Below are 23,944 nucleotides of genomic sequence, written 5' to 3'. Positions count from 1 at the left end.
TATTGTAAGAAAGCTGAAGTGCCTTCTCCAGCTCTTTTATGTGGCTCATGTTTAGATTTGTTAAAGCAATCAGACCAATCTAATGCTGTTTCTTTGGGTACTAATGCATCTATTTTTGGTTCATCACAGGTTAATGCTGAGGTTGTACCTCCTGCCATGAATTTTTGTTATCAAGGCTGCAGTTTCTGAAACATTGACTGCTCTCCCACCTTCAAACAAGCGTATAAGGTCAGTTCAGATTTTACCTTCTTTAAGTGCTAGGTGCCCTTCTTCAGATGATGAAGTTTCTTCTGGGGATGAGGATTCCTCACCTGAAGTTGAACCTTATATTTCTTTTTTTTTTTTAGTTTAAAGTTGAACATATTAAAGTGAATGTAAACTTGACTGCATTTGGTCATGCCATAGCATAGAATATACAAAATTAGGTAGGCTTTCATTCATAATTGTTTTTAATTTTTTGTATTATCCCCAAATTCTACCTTTTTTTGCTCTCTTGTTTACCGCCGTTCCTCCACCTGCCATACTGCTTTACTGATTGACAGATGATGATTTTTTCATACACTAATCATTGTTTCCCTCCAGGGTGTTCAGCCCCTTTCGGGAAACGTAATACGTTTACTCTGCGCATGCACTAAAGTAAATTCTTATGATCGATTCTAGATGCACGTTCACATTGAAATCAAAGTATTTTACGCAGATTAGTGCATGAGCAGATCAACTGGTTATCCAGAGCGCGCTTCAAAGCTATGTAAAGAGCGGGTGGGGCCGCTCTAGATGTCACACAGTGGAGAAGAAGGAAGTAGGGTTTGGGAGGAGTTGGAACATAAATGGTAGACATTTTTAATCTTATATATTGGATAAACCATAGTTGTGATCTTAAAAAATTAAAACATTTATGTACACTTTTTAAATGCTTTGCAGGCTTCAGGAACTCATAAGTTTACATTCTCTTTAATTCTCTTTTAAAAGAGTTCCTAGCTACTTTAGGGGTTAAAGATCCTAAAGTTTCTGATGTTAAGCCTTGCAATAGTTAAAATTCAGTTTTTAAGACAGTTTTTAAACTCCCTGAGGTTTTCCCTGTGCCTGTTGCTGTCTCTCAGCAATGGTCTAAGCTAGGTATTTCTTTTACTCCTTCTGCAAGGTTTAAAAAGTTATATCCTTTACCTGCTTCTAATCTAGATTTATGAGAAACAGTTCCCAATGTGAATGTGACATTTCCACTCTGATTAAATGTACTAATATTCCTTTGGAGATAGTACTTTTAAGGACCCTTTAGACAGAAAGCTAGAATATTTTCATAGAAGGGCCTTTTTACATGTAGGTTATATTCTTAGACCAGCTATTTAAAGTCGCCGTATTTAACAAGCATCGGTCACCAAACCTCTTCGCCACCTCTAAGGTGTTGAAATTTAATCTCCGTGGTCTAGTCCAACCGAGGAGATTGACAGCTCCTGCACGCACATGATTGGCTGTGCACGGGCAGGGGGTGGGATTGCACGTGAGCGCAAAATAGCGCTCATGTTCAATGGTAATTTCCCTCAGCGAAATTCGCCCCCCCAGAGGTGAGCTGAGGCAGAGAGGGGTTCATATATGCACCCTTTCTGCCTCAGCTTTGATAAATCAAGCCCTAACCTTGTAATAGTTTAACAATGGTCTTAAAAACTGAATTTTAACTCCCTGAGGTTTTCCCTGTGCCTGATGCTGTCTCTGACATGATCTCTAGGGAATGGTCTAAGCCATGAATTTATTTTACTCTTTTTGCAAGGTTTAAAAAGTTATATCCTTTACCTGCTGCTAATCTCGATTAACAAGGAACATTTCCCAATGTGGATGTGAAGGTACCATCAGACCAGTTCTGGATCTAAAGCCTCTGAACAAATTTGTAAAGATTCCATCTTTCTGAATGGAAACTATCAGGACTTTTCTGTCTTGTGTTGATCTAGGTCAGTTTATGTCCAGAATAGATTTAAAGGATGCTTACCTTCAATTTCCAATTCACAGAGAACCTCAGTTTCTGAGGTTTGCATTTCTGGACAAGCATTTTCAGTTTGTTGCTCTACCATTTGATCTGGTTACAGCTCCAAGAATATTTCCAAAGTTTCTGGGCACCCTTTTGTCTGTGATCAGAACTTAGGGTATTGCAGTGTTTCCTTACCTTGACGATTTCTTGGTCAAGCTCCGTCTTTTCATTTTGCAGAATCTCTCAGCAACGGACTTGTTTCTTCAACCTTATCGTTGGAGGATCACTTTTCCAAAGAGTTCTTTGGTTTCTCAGAAAAAGGTAACTTTCTTGGGTTTGGAAATAGACTCTGTGTCCATGAGTATTTCTCTAATAGAGCAGAGAAGGTTAAGACAGGTGTCAGCTTGTCTAAACCTTACGTATCTCTCATTTCCTTTAGTGGCTCTGCGTATGGAAGTACTAACTCTCATAATTGCAGCTTTAGATGCAATTCGTTTTGCTCAAATTCACATGAGACCTCTTCAGCTTTTTATGCTGCATCAATGGTTCAGCGATTATACTCAGCTACTCAAAAGATATGTTAGATCACAGTACAAGTCAGCCTCTAACTTGGTGGCAGGATCATCAGTTTATTACTTAGGGGGCTTATTTTGCTTATCCTACCGGGACTGTGATTACTACAGATGCAAGTCTTTCAGGTTGGGGAGATGTCTGGGGTTTTGGGTTCACACAGGGAATTTGGGAAACTTGGTAGGCGAGATTACCAATCAATTTTCTAGAACTCCATGCAATTTTCAGGGCCCTTCAAATTTGGCCTCTGTTGAATAGGGAGTCTCATCTCAGTTTTTAGACAATGTCACAGCAGTAGATTATATCAACCATCAGGGGGGAATTTGCAGTTCCCTGGCAATGATGGAGGTGTCCAGGATTCTCTCCTGGGCAGAAGTCAATTCTTGTCTAGTCTCTGCAAATCACATCCCAGGAGTGAACAATTGGGAGTCAGACTTTCTCAATCTCTACTTTCAGGGGCGTGGTCTCTTCACCAGGATGTGTTCAATCATATTGTGTGTCTTTAAGGGTCTCCCAGAAATAGATCTGATGGACTCTCATTTGAACAACAAACTTCCCAGGTACTTTGCGAGGTCCAGGCAGAGTTAATGGATGCTCTAGTAGTTCCTTGGTAATTTCAGCCTTTTTATCAGTTTCAACCTCTGGTTTTTCTTCCCAGAGTGATTTCCAAGATAAGGCTAGAGAATTCGTCTGTAATCCTAGTTGCCCAAGCTTCGCCCACAATAGGCCGAAACGTACATCTGGGGTTTTGCCGTTTCTCTCTTTCAGAGAGTGATTGCCTGGTATTTTGGGACTGTACTGCACTGTTAAGTCAGGATCAGACTGATATGTTACAGGAAAGTTCTTCTCTGTGAAAGGCACATATTGAGCAAAAAGAGGCTGCTTCTTGGGTGGTAACTGGCCATAGACCAAGCTATTATGCTATTGTTAGTTCCCAGGTTGAGCGCTACTCTCTTTATTTATGCCAATTAGGACTCTGACGGAAGTCTCACTAAGGGTTATGCGGGAAGCTAGACATTGACCCATTGCTAAATGTGCCTAGATGGATATGGCTGCATCTCACTGATGAGGGCCCACAATAGGCCGAAATGTACTTCTGTTTTTTTTCTGTTTCTCTCATTCAAAGAGGGATTGCCTGGTATTGAGCAAAAAGAGGCTGCTTCTTTGGTGGCAACTGGCCATAAAACAAGCTATTATGCTATTGTTTGTTCCAAGGTTTAGCGCTTCTCTCTTTTTATTTGGTTTATATTAAACCTGTTATAAAGCCTTTTTCTCCTCCATGGAATATTAACTTGTGCTCCTCCTTTGGAATCTATGCACAAATTGTACATCAAACTACTTTCTTGGAAAGTGTTGTTTCATTTGGCTATTTCTTCTGCTAGAAGAGTTTCCGAGTTATCTGCTCTTTCTTGTGAACCTCCTTATCTTATTTTTCATCAGGATAAGGATGTTTTACTGACGTCATTTAATTTTTGTTAAAGTTGTTTCTTCTGATAAATTTAGCAGAGAGATTGTTGTTCCTTTCCTACTTTGTGTCCTAATCCTAAGAATGCATTACTTGGATGTTGATTGTGCATTGAAATATTAGGTTGAAACTACTAAGGATTTTAGACAAACTTCTAGTTTGTTCATTCTTTTTTCTGGCCCTACGAAAGGTTAGAAGGCCTCTGCTATTTCTTTAGCCTCTTGGTTAAAAATGTTGATTCACAAAGCTTATTTGGAGTCAGGTCAGCCTCCACCACAGTTTATTACTGTTCATTGTACTAGGTCAGTTGCCACTTCTTAGGCTTTCGAGAATGAGACTTCAGTTGATCAAAGTAGCAAGGCAGCTACTTGGTCTTCTTTGCATACTTTTACATGAATTCTACAATTTTGATATTTTTGCTTCTTCTGAAGCAGCCTTTGGTAGAAAGGTTCTTCAGGTAGTTGTCTCAGTTTGATTTCTTCACCTGTTTACTTATTTTAAGTGCATTCAAAATAATTTATTTTCTCGGTGAAAAAAATATGTTTTAAATCCCTCCCTTTATGTTATTACTCGTGGACTCCACAGCTTGGGCATTAGTTGCCAAGAGTAAGGATTTTGGACTCTCACCACCTTTATGAAAGGAAACATAATTTATGCTTGCAGAAATAGAAAAACAGAGGCACCACCATGGCCTAGTACAACCAGAGCATATGTAAATAGATGTATATACTCACAAACAAAAAGCACCCAACGGTGCTAATGGGGCAGACTGGAACTTTGCAGTGGTCCAGCTCACTGGTATCCCCCAGCAGATACTCAGTCATATTTCCTTAAAGGGTCCTGTTGTTTCGTGCCTGAGTGAGCAGCAAAGAAGCAAACAAAACATAGCCCAGTAACGTTTGCACAGGAGCAATATAAGACCATAAGATTGTACTTACAAGATGCAAAGCACTTCCAGGGGCAATATCAGCATACTGGGACCTCACAGCCGTCCAGTTGACTGGATATTTCCAGGCAAGCTGCAACACCCACAAAAAATATATTCCAAAATTCTCAGCAGAAAATAAACAGTGACATACACCACAATAGCAAGTGTGTATTAAAAAAAGATATACTTTATTTAAAAAGAGACGCTTTTCTCAGCCTCCTGTGGGCTGTTTCATCAGGCTATAGTTTACAATGTTAAAAAAACACTTGCTATATAACAAACATCAGAATTAAAACAGTGTCTGATAGGTTAAACAATTAACAACTCACACCTGTATGTATTCACAATTAATTAGTTGGTATGGTAACAACAGTAAACATAGAGCATGTGATTCACAGGTCTTTGGTTGGCATAGCAGACACATATAAACAAAAACCTAAACAGATTCACAGGTGTTAAGTTGGCATAGCAGCCACAAATAAACAAAGACCTAAACAGCTTATTCATAATAAACAAATCCCAATATACCAACAATTCACATCACACAAAAATAAAATAAAAGATCACAATGTATTACAATATGTTTCACATTTGTATGTTAGTTCATAAGATATGTGTTCATAACCATACGTGTTAATCAGATTCATACAAGGTAAATAAAGATCCTTTTTCCGGATACTATATTACTTGATAGTTTATCTATCACACTCACCCCTCCCCGCAACTGATAACGCCACTATTTCCTTTAGAGTGATCTTGGAGTAAAAACTATAATCTGGGGGCACAGATTCCGAATATCAGAGTCTTCTTATTTGGCAACCTAATTTCTAAAGATCAATGAATTTGAGCTGGGCATAGTGAATCGAACTGACAGCAGTTAGATACAATTATTATGATCTATGATCAAAAAATGGAGGAGATGTGGTTTGCCAGAGAACCCAGAGCGTGTATATGTAGCGCAGGTGTATTATCAGACGTCATCGCCACTAAAGAACTTCCTCAATTACAACTACATGTATTAGAGGGCGTGTGTCTGTAGTCCAATCAGTAATGGAGGTTGACCGGAGGGGGCGGGACCATGAGCGTATGAGCTCTCAGTGATGCATAAGCAGATGACAGGTTTCTATGGGTCCTAAAAAACTCCCCTCAATACAAGTCTGAGCTAAGTGTACTAATGTATAAAATATAATATAATATATGAACAATGGTCCCCCAATGTGTGTACAGAGACCCTAATCTTATATATGAAATAATCAAAAAAAGAGAGTCAAAAAAAGAATATAACGTGCTAATTCTAACTAACACACCTAGATGTGAATGTTACAAATACACAGGTTGTGCTCTGTATCTGCACTGTGAAATCTAATTGTGTATGTAATGCTAAAATAACAATGTCTATGAGGTGATAGTGAGCAGAATTAGTAATGTGAGCATTATAGCTAAATATTGTATATTTCTAGACTGGGTGATGTATCACCTGTGAGCGAGGAGTAATAACTCATCTAGCCACTAACGCTATAGAGGGATTGATGTAAAAGGCATAGTAACATGAATAGTTATATACTTATTGTGAAGGTTATCATATAGACATTACTCAGTGTGTGAGTGGAATATGGAATGGAAGGCTATTAATAGAGTGAAGGATAATGTTAGGGAGTCTATGCTAAACTAATGATTGTGAAAAAAAGTAAAAGTGAAATAACCATAAAGTGACAGATAATTAGGTGCTATATTCCTATTTAGTAATGTGGGTAATATAGTGAAATGTTATAAAATGTTCTTGTCCAGAAATGTAGGTGCAAAAAGAGGTGTAACCTCATAATGTTCCTATTAAGGATGTTGGACATGACAAGTGATATACTGTAAGAGTATATCAGAAAAAAATTAAAATTGAGGAATAGCAAACAATATGAAACATATTGTAATATATTGCTGAAATCTTTGATATGTTTTTTATGCTATTGTGATCTTTTATTTTATTTTTGTGTGATGTGAATTGTTGGTATATTGGGATTTGTTTATTATGAACAAGCTGTTTAGGTCTTTGTTATATGTGGCTGCTATGCCAACCAAACACCTGTGAATCACTTGCTCTATGTTCACTGTTGTTACAATACCAACCAATTAATTGTGAATACATACAGGGTTGAGTTAATTGTTTAACCTATCAGCACACTGTTTTAATTCTGATTTTTGTTATATAGCAAGTGTTTTTTAACATTGTTAACTATAGCCTAATTAAACAGCCCACAGGAGGCTGAGAAACGCGTCACTTTTTAAATAAAGTATATCTTTTTTTAATACACACTTGCTATTGTGGTGTATGTCACCGTTTATTTTCTGCTGAGAATTTTGGAATATATTTTTTGTGGGTGTTGCGGCTTGCTTGGAAGTATCCGGTCAACTGGGCGGCTATGAGGTACCAGTACGCTGATATTGCACCTGGAGGTGCTTTGCATCTTGTAAGTACAATCTTATGGTCTTATATTGCTCCTGTGCAAACGTTACTGGGCTATGTTTTGTCTGCTTCTTTTCTGCTCACTCAGGCACAAAACAACAGGACCCTTTAAGGAAATCTGACTGTGTATCTGCTGGGGGATACCAGTGAGCTGGACCACTGAGAAGTTCCAGTCTGCCCCATTAGCACCGTTGGGTGCTTTTTGTTTGTGAGTATATACATCTATTTGTGTCTATTTACATATGCTCTGGTTGTACTAGGCCATGGTGGCGCCTCTGTTTTTCTATTTCTGCAGACAATGAATATCAGGATGACCGTCCTTTGACAGAGAGCTGCCCCTCCATCTGGATTACTGTCATTTACTGTTTTTTATGTACTTTTCTTGGTAACACTATTTGCTAATGTTGGATGTTGTTTTATATATCAATTGTTCAATTTTGATTTTATTTTGATTTTGTTTTTTGATTTTGCTCATACCAGGAAGCGCCCCTAAGGGTGTGAGGTATTTCTTTGTACACCACTCTCTACACAGAATTTATGCTTACCTGATAAATTAAATTATTTCATGGTGGTTGAAGTCCATGAGACCTCACCCTTTGTTTTTTAACTGGGGTTGGTATGTGTAAGGTGAGATGGTTTTTTAAGAGTTTTTGGGGTTTGGGAATCTTTGCCTACTCCTAGTGGTAGAAAAGAGTATTCCCAAGAGTAAGGATTGTGGACTCTAACCACCATGAAAGAAACTAATTTATCAGGTAAGCATAATTTTTTTTTTTTTAAAGATAACACCCTCTCTCTTAGGCCCATGCATTTCTGTATGTGAAGGAGATACAAACCCAGTGCACTATAGCACTGCATGACATGACAGTTCTGCTACATTTACACTTTGTGCTTCCTATTTTATATCACTTTATACTATCACATTATATTTCAGATTACATTTTATTACATTTAAACTTTGCACTTTCTATTTTGAAAACAGAAGTGTATTTAGAATTGTGATTTTAAAACGTCTTATTATGCATTCACAGTTTCTGTGTAACTTAACAAGGTAGGATCATACTATGTATATTTGTGTGTATCTTTTGCAAATTACATTGCACTTTGCATGACTTTTATTTAAATTAAAATTGAAAAAATATCAGCTTCAGTTTCCCAGAGAGTGTCATTACTTTCTATAAGCCAAATAATAAAACATTCTCTAGTTTGGAGAGAGATTATAGTGCTGACTTCACAAAGTCTACCATATGAATTCTAAGTCATCAATATCAAATTTCCCTCTTTTGTCAAAAGGCGTTACCATATTTTTCTGATTGACTCTTTTGTCTCTCTCTGTTGTTTTGTCAAATTATCAATATGCCTGTCAAACCAATTTTTTTTACTCATTCCAAACCTCTTTTTTTTTACTCATTCCACTCGATTCACTTTAAAATTCTTAATATAAATATGAATTTTACAGCATTGTAGTTGTAATACAGTTTCTACTGTGTGCATTAAGGGCCAGATTACAAGTGGATGCTAATTAATGCTCCCGCTCAATTGCGCTAGAAATAAGCTTTTCATGCTCGTCAGGCTGTGCTTGTATTATGAGTTGAAAGTAAACTGTTTTCGCTCATGTGCTAACCCGATAAGTGCAAAAAGTCGAACTTATTATGGGCCAGATTACGAAGTAAACTTTTTGCATGCGTCTTGTTACGCTCGTATTCCAAATTTAAAGTAAAAAGTTATCATGCTTGCTCTTACTCGACCCGTGCAAACAGCTTACTTCTAGCGCAATTAGAATATTGTGTAACATATTCCACATATAAGTCATTGGAGCAAAAAAAGGGAAGAAAAAACCTAGCACCCTACCCTGAACTCACCTGAACTCATGTTCTTAAGGATGTTAACCCCTTTTCCTGCCTTTTCTTTTTCTAACACCTGAGATCTCATATCTTTGAGACTTTTTAACTTTTGTGTGCAATTTTTAATTTTTTTATTTTTAATTAGTGTTATTATGAGTGTAATTGTACTTTGTAATGTGTTTTTGATGTGTTTTGTGCAAATTTTTAGTTTTGTGAAACAGTTAACCAGAGCTCTGAGGATGCGGTAATCATTATAGTGTAAATCGTGATTGCACTCAAGCAGTCGCGTTTACCGCTCTACTTTTCTATATCAAAACAGACATGAGACAGCGGTAAGCCCGATGAACGCAAACACCAGCAATAAACTCCTTATCTCTCACACACAAACATTTAGCACTACACTAGTAATCTAACCCTAAATATGTTTTTTTCCTGTGTAATTTCAAATTAAATTTCAAAATATTTTTTTGAAAAGCAAATATATTACTCTTTAGTTCAATTTACAATGCAATTTTTTTAATCAGTCTTTTTATTTCAAAGTTTAATTTGTTTGTTTGATACAAATTTTAAATTAAGATTTTTTTTCTGAGCCTTTTTGTGATATATGCAACTTGTTGTTTACCCACTTAAATGCAGGAATGCCCCTTTGTAAAACTAACTGTTTTAAAACTTCCAACAAAAGCACTGGGGATATTTCTTAGCAAATCTTGGGTCTTTAGTAACTAAATAACCGCTCACCTAGTGCTATTTACTTATCATCAGCAGCAGATGGAACAGAAATGCAAATTATTAAATTTTTACATTTTTTCATTTTTATTCCATCATTATTTAGTATTAGCTTATCTGAGAGTTCTGTTAAATCCCCTTTGACTTACTTTCGCTAACAGTCATGATTTTACACAGATGTGTACTTGAGTCTGTTTTATGAATGAAAATATAGCAGACTCTTAATGGAGAAAATTATAACTTTTAAATAAGAAGTGCAATTGTATTGTTATAGCAAAGGACACAACAGATTTGTAACATTTACACAAAAGATATGAGTGCAAAAAACGTTTGCTCTGACTGAATGTAGAATACTCTTTTTTTTTTTTTTTTTTTTTAGAAATTAGGAAATATTCCACATTCCTTTAGTTTGTTGACTTAGAGATATGATGAAAATATTCAATGATAAACAGATGTTTTAGACAATTAACCACATGTGCCATGTATTGAGGTGTGAATTACATAAATCTGCTATTAAATGAAATGGGAGAATGTCCTCTTGAGAAAGTGGCCTGTAGCGGCCGGGAAAAATGTGGACTGTGTGTGTACTGTACAGTTGGAGAGAGAGGGCGGAGCGGTCCCAGTGTTTGCTGGGTGGTGATGCCACACACTGGCTTGATGCTTGAAGGGTTCCAGCATGACCTCCAGCATAGTGATTGAGATTAATTCTCTTTTTAACGGCTTGTAACATCATATGGTTGTGAGTAGCTTTTGTTTTACAATAAACCTGGTATTGAAGATTTTACTATTGAATGAGCATGAGTACTTGTAATATGAGTGCAGTGGAAGCGCTATTGATTGAGCATGAGTACTTGTAATATGAGTGCAGTGGAAGCGCTATTGATTGAGCATGAGTACTTGTAATATGAGTGCAATGGAAGAGCTATTGATTGAGCATGAGTACTTGTTATCTAGGACAGTATTATAAAAAATATAGCATTATAGTGCAGCATTTATTGACTAGGGTACATTACAAATGTCAATGCAACAAGGTGTATTCACCCCTTTTGCAGAATTACTGCTCTTGGTGACATGAGCAGATAGGTTCATTGATATCCTGAGTCCAGTTTCACAGAAATGTGTCCACATGAAATCTATGTCATTACCAGCTTAGCTAAGATAGATGGGCTCTGGGCTGCACCTGAGTATGTAGGCTGATGAATCTTCAAGCAGACATTATGAGGATTTAATCCTAATGCGGCCCCACTATCCTGGCTTTGTCCATAATTTGATACCTTTTATTTGCTACAACACCTAAAAGCCTATGGCATCTTCCATTAGTAAACTCACTTAACACCAAAAAAAATCCCTACTGTAAATCCCTAATAACTTCCCAACCTCAAACTTTCTGTAACTCTAAATGTCTCTAAATGTTTCCCTAATTATAACACCCCAAACTTCCTAGCAGATCCCTCAATGTAGAACCCTTACCAACAGCTTACCAACTCCCTAAAAGTCTAAAACTATAAAATGTTACTTAATTAAAATAACACACAATGCATGAATATCAGTTGAAGAATCTTTAAAACTCCCTTCATCCTTCTTTTCCTCACCATGGCCTGACCCTACTTTGTAGTTCCATTTTTCATAATTGACGCCAATCCTGATTGATTAATCTGATCAACTAATAAAAGATTGATGGATAAAATCACTATTAAAACTAAGCCCACTTACTTCACTGATTGATTAGTCAGAGATTAATTAATCAGAAGAATTAAATGTCTCAGTTTTGGATAGTTGCTTGTTGGCTGGGTTGTCCCTGGGGACCCTGTTTGGAGAATCTAGAACAAAGGGGGGTTTTTGGCTTGGTATCATTTGTGGGGCAACTTGACAGATGGGAAAGTTACTGGGGGAGATGATTATGCAGGGGTCCCTTGATGTTGAAGACTTATTGGTGTGGGAATGTTAAACAAAAGCATCATGAAGGTTGACCATGTATGCTTAGTGGGACCATATTGCAGTGGAGCTGGGTCTCTGTTAGGGATACTGAGCAATACCACTGGCGCCTATACGACATTGGGATGACATTATAATGGTAGAGTTCTGCAGTTTATCTTAAAAACCATAAACTGCTCCATTTGATGACTTGCACGTAATGCACCATCACTAAAATTGTGCAAGCCTGTTGTGATAAAGCTGCTATAAAGAATATTACGTCACTACATTTTTGTGTAACAATTTTATGTGCTTGATTGAGATCTAGCACATGAAAACATGCATTTATACATGTAAATACACATATACACATGTAAACATACAAAGACATATGTAAAAACACAGTGGCATACATTTTATACAAACACATATATCAGTTACATATATATAACAGTCACAACATTTGCATGGACTCACATGCGAACATACAAACACAATCACACATTCATAAAGACACCAATATACAAACATGCATGTTGTAAAAACACATATGCAAATTTGTACATGAAAAAAATACATTCACATGCACATGTACAGACATACATGCAAACGCACAAAGATAAATGCAATTGCATAAACATACTGGTAAGCACATAACCATAAATGCAAACACATAGTTATAAATATGAATGCAAATACACAGACAAATATCACACACATTTGAGTGACAGCAGATAAAGCAAGCAAGCAAAACATATTCAAAAGCGCTACTAGCAAGTGCAGCTGCAGCAGTAAGAGCTAGGCAGCTGGTGCCAGATCTTTCTGAGAGGAGAGATTTGGCAACTTATGTTAGAACAGCAAAATAAAGCACAAATCAACACATGCAAAGCACCAAACAGCAGCAGTGCACCTGGGTTAATTGCACAACAAGCACCCCCTTAGTTTGCCAATGGATTTCATGATGTTTTATGTGTGTTCCATGCTATGCTTTTAAAACTGTCTACAACAGCATTCCATTGGGAGATTGGGAAACTTTCACAATGTGACATTGAGGCTCAAAACTTTAATTTTAAAGTCTTAGGATTAGGATAACATGATTAAAATCTCAAGGTTAGGCATGTTTTATGCACAAATTTACCCATTATTTATATATTCCTTCTAATGAATCTGGTAAACAATTCCCTTTAGGGATTTCTGGCATCTAATATAGCTCCATTGTAGTAGTGTTTACTGATTTTAGAAAAAAATTACTCAAATCCTGTAGATGACTCTCAATTGTCTTTATACACACCAACTGGTGCGATATTTTCATGGTCAAGTCCTACAAAAAAAAAGCGTGGGAACTCACCAAGACTTCAACCCTCCCTCACAATTAATATTGTTTATACACACAGCCATAGAGGCGGGTGGACAGCTTCTCAACCTGCAAAGCTGTCCACCCGCCTTCGATACATACGGGCAGTGGTTCTTTTCCTACCCTGGCCCGTATGTATCATTACACACTCATTGCAGTGTGTAATGCCCGCCCCTTCAGTCGAACGACTGAAGGGGCTGTCAATCACAGAGAGCGAGCAAGCTCTCTGTGATTTTCCCTCGCCACATTAGTTGTGGTGTAGGGTGTAAGAAGCAGCGGTCTAATGACTCCTGCTTCTTACATTGCAGGAAGAAGGCTCGCATATGCAACCTGCCCCGCAAGGACTCCGGAGCAGCTCTCGCTGCTTCATACATGGCCCTTAAACTGAATTCAGGAACAAAAAGGAAGACAATTAGCTAGATTCATAGATGCTCATGAGGTTGCCAATGGGCCTTTTTATAAATACAAGATCATGTTTAAAACTAATTAAGCATTTTTTTTCATCTGTCTTTTATTTGTTAGTGCACTTTACTCCCATCAGCATCTATAGTTGCCTAATACATGAAACCTTGCACATGAAACACGCTTAAAGTGAAAGTCACCTAGCGTTTTACAAATGCTAGGATTGACTATTGAAACAAATGAAAAGGGTACTTTCATTCATGAAATAGAAATAGATACTTCATGTTGAAAGTTCCTTTATTTGTTTCAATTGATCGCCGTTCCTAGCTGCTACAGCAGCCCACGGCTAAAAATTTATTTTGCTAAGAGGTGACGTTTTCACCTCTTAGGCAATAGCCGTGCAGTAAATCCGGCTTGTCGCCCTTGGAAGGATTGACTTTCACTTTAAATGATGGTTAATGTAAACATTTGTAGTTGTAAAATATTCTCATGTCTGTTTTGATATAGAAAAGTAGTCTCGCTGGAGAGACTAAGAAGTGTGTTAGAAGCTTTGCAGACAGAACAAGGGGCTCACCGTGGGTAATCCAGTGCAATTTCGGGGATAGTGATTTTTCATCTAAATCTTGGTAAAACACATGGGGGCCCCGTGTTTCTGGCGAGCCTGCAGGCTCGCCAGAAACAGCAGTTATGAAGCAGTGGTCACAAAGACTGCTGCTCCATAACCTGTCTGCCTGCTCTGAGCAGGCGGACAGACATCGCCGGAAATCAACCCGATCGAGTACGATCGGGTTGATTGACACCCCCCTGCTGGCGGCCTATTGGCCGCGAGTCTGCAGGGGGCGGCATTGCACCAGATTACTGTATAGTAAAATGTTACACCTATAGTATTGAATCTTGGAACAATTCCATAAATAGTGGTGGAAATCTGAATTGTCCACTGAGCATTTGGGGCAAATGTTTTTTTATCTCTGGTTTCCATTTAGTCAGATTCTTAGGTAATAGAAAATATTTAGTACGTTTTTTGACGGCTTTTTGTGATGCCGGTAACCTTGTCAGTGCACCAAGTAAATGGCTTAGGAGATAGATTATAGTGGAACCTGTTGGCGCTCTACAAATACCTGATAATAATAATAACTGTACTTGCATCTTGTAAGACGAGTACAAATCTCTGCAATTTTAAAGTTGCACTGTTGTGGGGTGTTTTTTTTATCCATGAGATATTAGCTTTCTGAATGGGTTTTATTGAATCATAGGCATTTATGAAGCTTTGTGCAGAATCCCCTGCTATATGAACGTATTGTCACGGATGCCCAATCCCTGAACTTTTAATAGGGACATAAAACTGCAATTTTAACAATTATTATAATATTGGGAAGTGCATTTTAAAATGTGCATTGTACATTGTTAACAGGGAAGGTAGGAGCTGCAACATTAATAAAATTATAAATTTAGCAAGCTCCCTTCCTCCCTTAATTGTTTTTTGTATTGAGAGAATAAATGTCCATAGGAAATAGGCTCTCCTCTGATTGGCTGAAACACATTCAATTGATGGATTCAGTTTTAGCCAATTAAGAGTTGAGTTATTCACCAATCTCTAATTGCTGCAGTGAACTTTCTGCTGTGGGCTAGCTTACCATCAGGCCACTAATTGGTCACAGTGTCTAGATTCTAGCTGCTATTGTTAAATGTCTAAGAAAGGGGAGTTTTTATTGTTTTATGGCACCTAGAGGGAGATAAGAAGTGCTGTTTATACCCCTGTAGTTCCTTCAATGAAACAGACCTCCCAGGATATAAGTCTCGGCTCTGTCACTGGGATGAATGGACTATTGTCACTTTATCTGCCTGAGCTACTCTTGCTTAAGGATCCTGATACACTGAGCCTGCTGTGGCCCACAGGTCTGAGCAAGAGACCCTCTCCACTGGAGTGGTGCAGAAGATTGCTGGAATCTCACTGCTGGAAGCTTATCTATCTATCTATCTATCTATCTATCTATCTATCTATCTATCTATCTATCATCTATCTATATATCTCCAACTCTTCTTCTCACATATTGTCAACGTTTGGACCCAAAAATTTCTAACTTGGATTCGTCACTCCATATTACTTTTATTCCAATCTTTCACCTAGATTACGAGTTTTGCGCTAAACAGGGTGCAAAAATAATAAAAAAGTTGCGTTATTTCACTCTCCATAGCACTGCCATTCGAGTTACTGAAAAGCCTCCTTGTGCTGTGCAATATGGTGCGATAAGCTCCATACCACACAAAAGCCGAGGGCTGATTTGACGTGTCGTGCACGCTTTCCCCCATAGACATCAATTGGGAGAAAGTGTTAGAACAAAAACTAATACTGGAAGTGCGGAATGTCGATCGCCGTAACACCACCCCATTGATGTTTATGGGGAAAAGGAAGTTACATTTAAACCTAACATAAACCTCTAGTATAAATACCCCTAATCCGCCGCCCCCGACATCGCCGACACTATAATAAAGTTATTAACCCCTAAACCGCTGCTCCCGGACATCGCCGCCACTAAATAAACCTATTAACCCCTAAACCTCCGAGCTCCCACATCTCCGCCACTAAATAAACCTATTAACCCCTAAACCTAACACCCCCTAACTTTAAATTAAAATTACAATATAACTATATTTAAATAAATAAAAACTTGCCTGTGAAACAAAAATAAACCTAAATTTAAACTATAAATTAACCTAACATTACTATTCTAATAAAATTAAAAAAAACTACCAATTAAAAAATCTAAATTAAAAATTTTTAAAAATCTAAAATTACAAAAAATAATAAACACTAAATTACAAAAATTAAAAAAACATTAGGATTACATTACATTACAAAAAATAAGAAAGCCCCCCAAAATAAAAACACCCCCTAGCCTACAATAAACTACCAATAGCCTTTAAAAGGGCCTTTTGTAGGGCATTGTTAAACAGCTCTTTTACCTGTAAAAAAAGTCCCCCCAACAGTAAAACCCACCACCCAACCAACCCCCAAAATAAAAATCTAACTCTAAAAAAAGCTCTTTTACTACCCTTAAAAGGCCATATAGCTCTTTTACACTTTGCCCAGAGCCTTAATCTAAAAAAAAAAAACACCCCAAAAAATAAAAAAAAATACTTAACACTAACCCCAGGCGGCGAGAAGTCTTCATCCAGGCAGCGATATCTTCATCTATCCCGGGGGCATCTTCTATCTTCATCTCGGCGGCAAACAGCCAATATTATTTCAGTAGCTTTCCTCCTATTGGCTGTTTTGAGCAGCCAATAGGATTTCAGTAGCTCTCATCCTATTGGCTGATTTGAATTTGAAGAATGAAATCAGCCAATAGGAATGCAAGGTACGCCATTTTGAAACCGGTATCTTGCATTGAAGATTCAGTGTATGGTGGTGACCGTATGTAGAGGACGTTCAGCGCTGGATGGTATCGGCTTCCAGGTTAGCTCCACTCCGCGCTGCCTGGATGAAGATAAAAGATGCCCCCGGGATGGATGAAGATATCGCCGCCTGGATGAAGACTTCTCGCCGCCTACATAAAGACTTCTCGCTGCCCTGTATGGAGATGTATGTCCGGACTTCAGGAACTGTGAGTAGATATTCTGGGGTTAGTGTTGGGTATTTTTTTTATGTTTTGGGGTGGGGTTTTTCAGATTAGGGTTTTGGGCAAATTGTAAAATAGCTGAATGCCCTTTTAAGGGCAGTGAAAGAGCTGAATGCCCTTTTAAGGGTAATGCCCATACAAATGTCCCTTTAGGGGCAATGGGTAGCTTAGGTTTTTATTTAGAGTTAGTTTTTTTTATTTTGGGGGGTTGGTTGGGTGGTGGGTTTTACTGTTACTGGTAAAAGAGCTGTTTAACTTAGGGCAATGCCCTACAAAAGGCTCTTTTAAGGGCTATTGGTAGTTTATTGTAGGCTAGGGGGTGTTTTTATTTTTGGGGGCTTTTTATTTTTATACGACTATTAGATTAGGTGTAATTGTTTTTAGATTTGATCATTTCATTTATTTTTGTAATCTTAGTGTTTTTTATTTTTTGTAATTTAGTGTTTATTATTTTTTGTAATTTAAGATTTTTTTATTTTTTCGTAGTTAGGTTTTTTAAAATATTTAATTTAGATTTTTTTAATAATAGTTTTTTTTATTTTATTAGAATAGTAATGTTAGGTTAATTTATAGTTTAAACTTAGGTTTATTTTTATTTCACAGGTAAGTTTTTATTTATTTAAATATAGTTATATTGTAATTTTTATTTAAAGTTAGGGGGTGTTAGGTTTAGGGGTTACTAGTTTGATTTAGTGTTTTGCGATGTGGGCGAGGGGCGGTGGTTTAGGGGTTAATAGGTTTATTTAGTGGCGGCGATGTGGGAGGCCTGAGGTTTAGGGGTTAATAACTTTATTATAGTGTCGGCGATGTCGTGGATTGTTGGTGATGTGGGTGGGTGGCAGATTAGGGGTTAGCAAATGTATTTATTAGTCGCAATGTGGTTGGGCGGCAGATTAGGGGTTAATAGGTTTTAAGTAGTGTTTGTGATGTAGGGAGGGTGGCGAGTTAGGGGTTAATAGGTAGTTTATGGGTGTTAGTGTACTTTGGAACAGTTTAATTATGAGTTCTGTGAAACATTTTTGTTTTGCAAAATCCATAATTACTGGTCTCAGATGGTATAGGCTGTAACGCAAGCATTTTAGCCTGAATGCATAACCTTTTATACCAGTGCTATGAAAATCCCACACAAAAACGTCATTTTTGTTAGTGTGGAATGGATGTTGCGTTACAGGCTAAAATGCTTGTGGTATAGCTATACCGCCGCAACTCGTAATATGCATTACTGGCCATTCCAGCGTAATGTCCATTTCTTCAGCGTTAAAAGCCAGAACCGCACAGACTTCTCCTGATTCTTCAAATTTCTTTATAAAAGCTTGAATACCACACCTTGATTATACAGTTTGTTTGCTGATATCCCTTTGAGAGTGGTCTTGCTGATGCAAAAGTATGATTTTATGTAGTCAAATGCTGTGATCTTTGGCATTTTGAATGGAATGATGTGATTCAAAATTGGGTCCTATTAGCAAGGTTCCAATTAATGAAACTCATACCACATGTGTATGTAATGCTCAAGCCTTTTTCACGTCAGTCATTTTGACATGAAATTGTAGGACAAATACAGGTGTTAGCAATAACATTAATTAGGGTTCCATTCCATTTAGGTTAATGAGAGCTAGGTTCCTGCTATTGCTCAAGTGTAAGGGGAGGTCAGACTAAATACTTGCCACTTTAGCCTATAGATTCTTTTTTTTCCTGTTTTTTTTCCTGTTTTTTAATACTGCATACACATATCCTGTATTTTCTGGTTGTATTCTAATAAAGAGACTGAGACACGGGTGTCCAGAACAGGGGGCAAATGGGGCATCTGCCCCCCTCCTGAATTTTCCTCCCTATCTGAAACTGCAGAAAATATGACAATAGAATGTCCCTTTCTATGTCTTTTAATCTTCTTAATGTAATTCAGTTTTAGAGGAAGAAGCACCGTATTCTGGGAGTTACAAAGCATTCTGGAATTTATAGTTCACTATTTGCTTCTTAGTATTGGGTAAATGCAGTTTTTGACTCTAATACCCATCATGCATTTTCCCCTCTCTCTCTACAGCAGCTTCCTCTCCTCACATACAGCAAGAGACTGCAAGCTTTAGAAGCACAGTGCAGGCTCTTAATAAAGTGAGGGAATGCTTGTTCATTGCATGCTGGCCAGCAGCCTCCAACTAAAAACAGCTTCTCCAGCCATAACAGTAAGCTAGAGTCTTTCCTGTAAGTAAATGTACATCAATTGCTCTATTCTGGCAAATGTGTGGGAAGGAGGGTTCTAAAAGAACATTTGATATTTGAATATCTTCATAAGTAAATGGCATAAACTTCTATAATATGCGGAATACGTGCAGGACTGCATTATCGATTTTGTGTGCCCTGGACACTTTTGCTTTCATACAATGAAAAATTATATTGTTTTGACTGCTTTGGTATAATTACTACAATGATCCAGGCTGGATTATATTCCTCTTTTTAGCAACACAGACTAAGTATGTATCGTGCTTCTTGAGAGAAATAAACTACACTGAGTGGGCCTCCTATCTGCATTCATTTAGTTGGCATCTATAAATGAGCACTGTAGTCACTAAATAGTGGCTGGGGGCCACTGGCTCCACCTGATTAATATCTTTCCCCACTTTGTACAGCCCAGCTATGAACCTCACTCCATGATTTTAGGCTGAGCCTGTGGTGCTGTCCTAAATCAGTGCCATTGAAAAATGCAGGCAGTGAGGAAGTCTGAAAAAAAGAGGTTTGTTGGTACCACTTATCTGGTATTAAGGTCTGTTACCATTCTGTTTGAGTTATACTGGTCTTGTAACACAATATTTACAGTGGTTAGAAGGTCCTATGTATCAAATACCTAACATTCTCTGGTTTCAGCTTCAGAAACTGAACAAAAAAAGTGATACTCATATTCAGACCCCAAAAGACATGTTATAACATATATGCGTGTGCATCATGAATGAATTAAAAAAGTAAAACTTTATTAGAAAAATTAAAAAAATAAGTTCATGTTAAAATTAAAATGCTGGGGTGAGGGCAGAGATTGCAGGGCACATGATCGGCCGCACATCTATATTGCTCCGGTCGGCATGCTTCTATACTTGACTGTAGATAACATTTATATTGGACTTAAGCCTTTAAACAATTCTCTGTGGACTTTCCTGACTTCTATTCTAAAATCAGAACCTACAAATGTGAACTTCTGGTTCAACATCTTCAAGTTAAGACTGGAGGTTTGAGATACCATATTGTAAGCAGCAGCCTTCGTTTCATCATTGTAGCTGTTAGATACTCCTCAGGACTCTGAACTTAAACTTATATTGGAGACAGCTGTCAACACCTTAACCTTCCGTCAGGAAAACCTAACAACATGATAGCTATTTACCAGTGCTATTTCGTGTGTCCCAACATGCAAGACATAAGCAATTTACCTTGCACACCTGCCTATTCCTTCTACAAAAGGCTAATATGGAGGGGGCTAACCATATCCTTCAAGAGCTACACTGTCTACTTCATGATCATTTTGCTGCTCTCGAGGAAACGCTGCACACAGCATTTCAACACAATGGTATACACTCCACTTTACAGCCAATCCAACCTGCAATTACCCCAGCAGAGTGTGGAAGTGGAGGCCCTTTGGGGCTCCAGCATTTGACATTTACCTCTAGCAGTTTGTTGCTACATTCAAAGCTAACCACTATGCAACCTGTATATTTGGAAAGCAAATTTATGGCCATGAGACCGGAGAGAATTTTGGAGAGCCATGTGGTTTCAACGCGGAAGGTACTTTCGTTGAAAACTGGCCAGCAATGGTGTTGTATCAAGAGAAATCTATGAGGAGTCTTGTTCTGACTCTTAGAAAAATACGGTCACAAACACTATGCTTTCTACCAATCTTACTACCTCGCATCATCATTTTTTATGCAAACTGGCTACAATGGAAGTGGGATCCCGGAGGTCTACTTAATGTGGGGGGGTTGTTCTTTTTTTACAGGTAAAAGAGCTGATTACTTTGGGGCAATGCCCCGCAAAAGGCCCTTTTAAGGGCTGGTAATAGAGCTGATTACTTTTTTAATTTAGTTTAGGGTAGGGAAATTTTATTATTTTGGGGGGCTTTTTTATTTTATTAGGGGGTTTAGATTAGGTGTAATTAGCTTAAAATTCTTGTAATCTTTTTTTATTTTTTGTAATTTAATGGGGGTTTTTTTGTAATATAGTTTAGTGTATTTAATTTTGTAGTTTAGATAATTGTAATTTATTTAATTAATGTATTGATAGTGTAGTGTTAGGTGTAATGTTAACTTAGGTTAGGATTTATTTTACAGGTAATTTGGTAATTATTTTAACTAGGTAGCTATTAAATAGTTATTAACTATTTAATAGCTATTGTACCTAGTTAAAATAAATACAAAGTTACCTGTAAAATAAATATAAACCCTAAAATAGCTACAATGTAATTATTAATTATATTGTAGCTATCTTAGGGTTTCTTTTATAGGTAAGTATTTAGTTTTAAATAGGAATAATTTAGTTAATAATATTAGTATTATTTAGATTTATTTAAATAATAATTAAGTTAGGGGATGTTAGGGTTAGACTTAGGTTTAGGGGTTAATATATTTAAAATAGGTGGCAGCGGTATAGGGGGATCATATTAGGGGTTAATAAATTTAAAATAGGTGGCGGCGGTGTAGGGGGATTAGATTAGGGGTTAATATATTTAAAATAGGTGGCGTCCGTGTAGGGCGATTAGATTAGGGGTTAATATATTTAAAATAGGTGGCGGTGGTGTAGGGGGATCATATTAGGGGTTAATAAATTTCAAATAGGTGGCGGCGGTGTAGGGGGCTCAGATTAGGGGTTAATAAATTTAATATAGGTGGCGGCGGTGTAAGGGGGTCAGATTAGGGGGTAATACATATAATATAGGTGGCGGTGGTGTAGGGGGGTCAGATTAGGGGGTAATACATATAATATAGGTGGCAGCGGGGTCCAGGAGTGGCGGTTTAGGGGTTAAACACTTTATTAGGTATTGCGGTTGACAGGTAGATAGACATTGCGCATGCGTTAGGTGTTAGGTTTTATTTTGCAGGCAGTTTAGGGAGTTACGGGGCTCCAATACTCAGCGTAAGGCTTACTACGCCTGCATTTTGTGGCGAGGTGAAAATGGAGTAAGATTTCTCCATTTTCGCCACGTAAGTCTTTACGCTGTATATTGGATACCAAACTGCGCGGGTTTGGTATATTACTCTATGGGCCAAAAAACTACGGCCAAAGGGTGAAATATACTAGCGTAACTTCTATGTTACGCCGTATATAGGATACCAAACCAGCGCAAAATTTGGCGTTGCCGGTTTTTGCAGGCGACGCTGCATATCTTTTTTTTACAGGTAAAAGAGCTGATTACTTTGGGGCAATGCCCCGCAAAAGGCCCTTTTAAGGGCTGGTAATAGAGCTGATTACTTTTTAAATTTAGTTTAGGGTAGGGAAATTTTATTATTTTGGGGGGCTTTTTTATTTTATTAGGGGGTTTAGATTAGGTGTAATTAGCTTAAAATTCTTGTAATCTTTTTTTATTTTTTGTAATTTAATGGTTTTTTTTTTGTAATATAGTTTAGTGTATTTAATTTTGTAGTTTAGATAATTGTAATTTATTTAATTAATGTATTGATAGTGTAGTGTTAGGTGTAATGTTAACTTAGGTTAGGATTTATTTTACAGGTAATTTGGTAATTATTTTAACTAGGTAGCTATTAAATAGTTATTAACTATTTAATAGCTATTGTACCTAGTTAAAATAAATACAAAGTTACCTGTAAAATAAATATAAACCCTAAAATACCTACAATGTAATTATTAATTATATTGTAGCTATCTTAGGGTTTCTTTTATAGGTAAGTATTTAGTTTTAAATAGGAATAATTTAGTTAATAATATTAATATTATTTAGATTTATTTAAATAATAATTGTTAGGGGATGTTAGGGTTAGACTTAGGTTTAGGGGTTAATATATTTAAAATAGGTGGCGGCGGTATAGGGGGATCATATTAGGGGTTAATAAATTTAAAATAGGTGGCGGCGGTGTAGGGGGATTAGATTAGGGGTTAATATATTTAAAATAGGTGGCGTCGGTGTAGGGTGATTAGATTAGGGGTTAATATATTTAAAATAGGTGGCGGCGGTGTAGGGGGATCATATTAGGGGTTAATAAATTTCAAATAGGTGGCGGCGGTGTAGGGGGCTCAGATTAGGGGTTAATAAATTTAATATAGGTGGCGGCGGTGTAAGGGGGTCAGATTAGGGGGTAATACATATAATATAGGTGGCGGTGGTGTAGGGGGGTCAGATTAGGGGGTAATACATATAATATAGGTGGCAGCGGGGTCCGGGAGTGGCGGTTTAGGGGTTAAACACTTTATTAGGTATTGCGGTTGACAGGTAGATAGACATTGCGCATGCGTTAGGTGTTAGGTTTTATTTTGCAGGCAGTTTAGGGAGTTACGGGGCTCCAATACTCAGTGTAAGGCTTACTACGCCTGCATTTTGTGGCAAGGTGAAAATGGAGTAAGATTTCTCCATTTTCGCCACGTAAGTCTTTACGCTGTATATTGGATACCAAACTGCGCGGGTTTGGTATATTACTCTATGGGCCAAAAAACTACGGCCAAAGGGTGAAATATACTAGCGTAACTTCTATGTTACGCCGTATATAGGATACCAAAC

The sequence above is a fragment of the Bombina bombina genome, chromosome 2 (genome assembly GCF_027579735.1).
Source record: "Bombina bombina isolate aBomBom1 chromosome 2, aBomBom1.pri, whole genome shotgun sequence".
In the NCBI taxonomy this organism is placed as follows: domain Eukaryota; kingdom Metazoa; phylum Chordata; class Amphibia; order Anura; family Bombinatoridae; genus Bombina; species Bombina bombina.
This window is presented reverse-complemented; position numbering follows the sequence as displayed.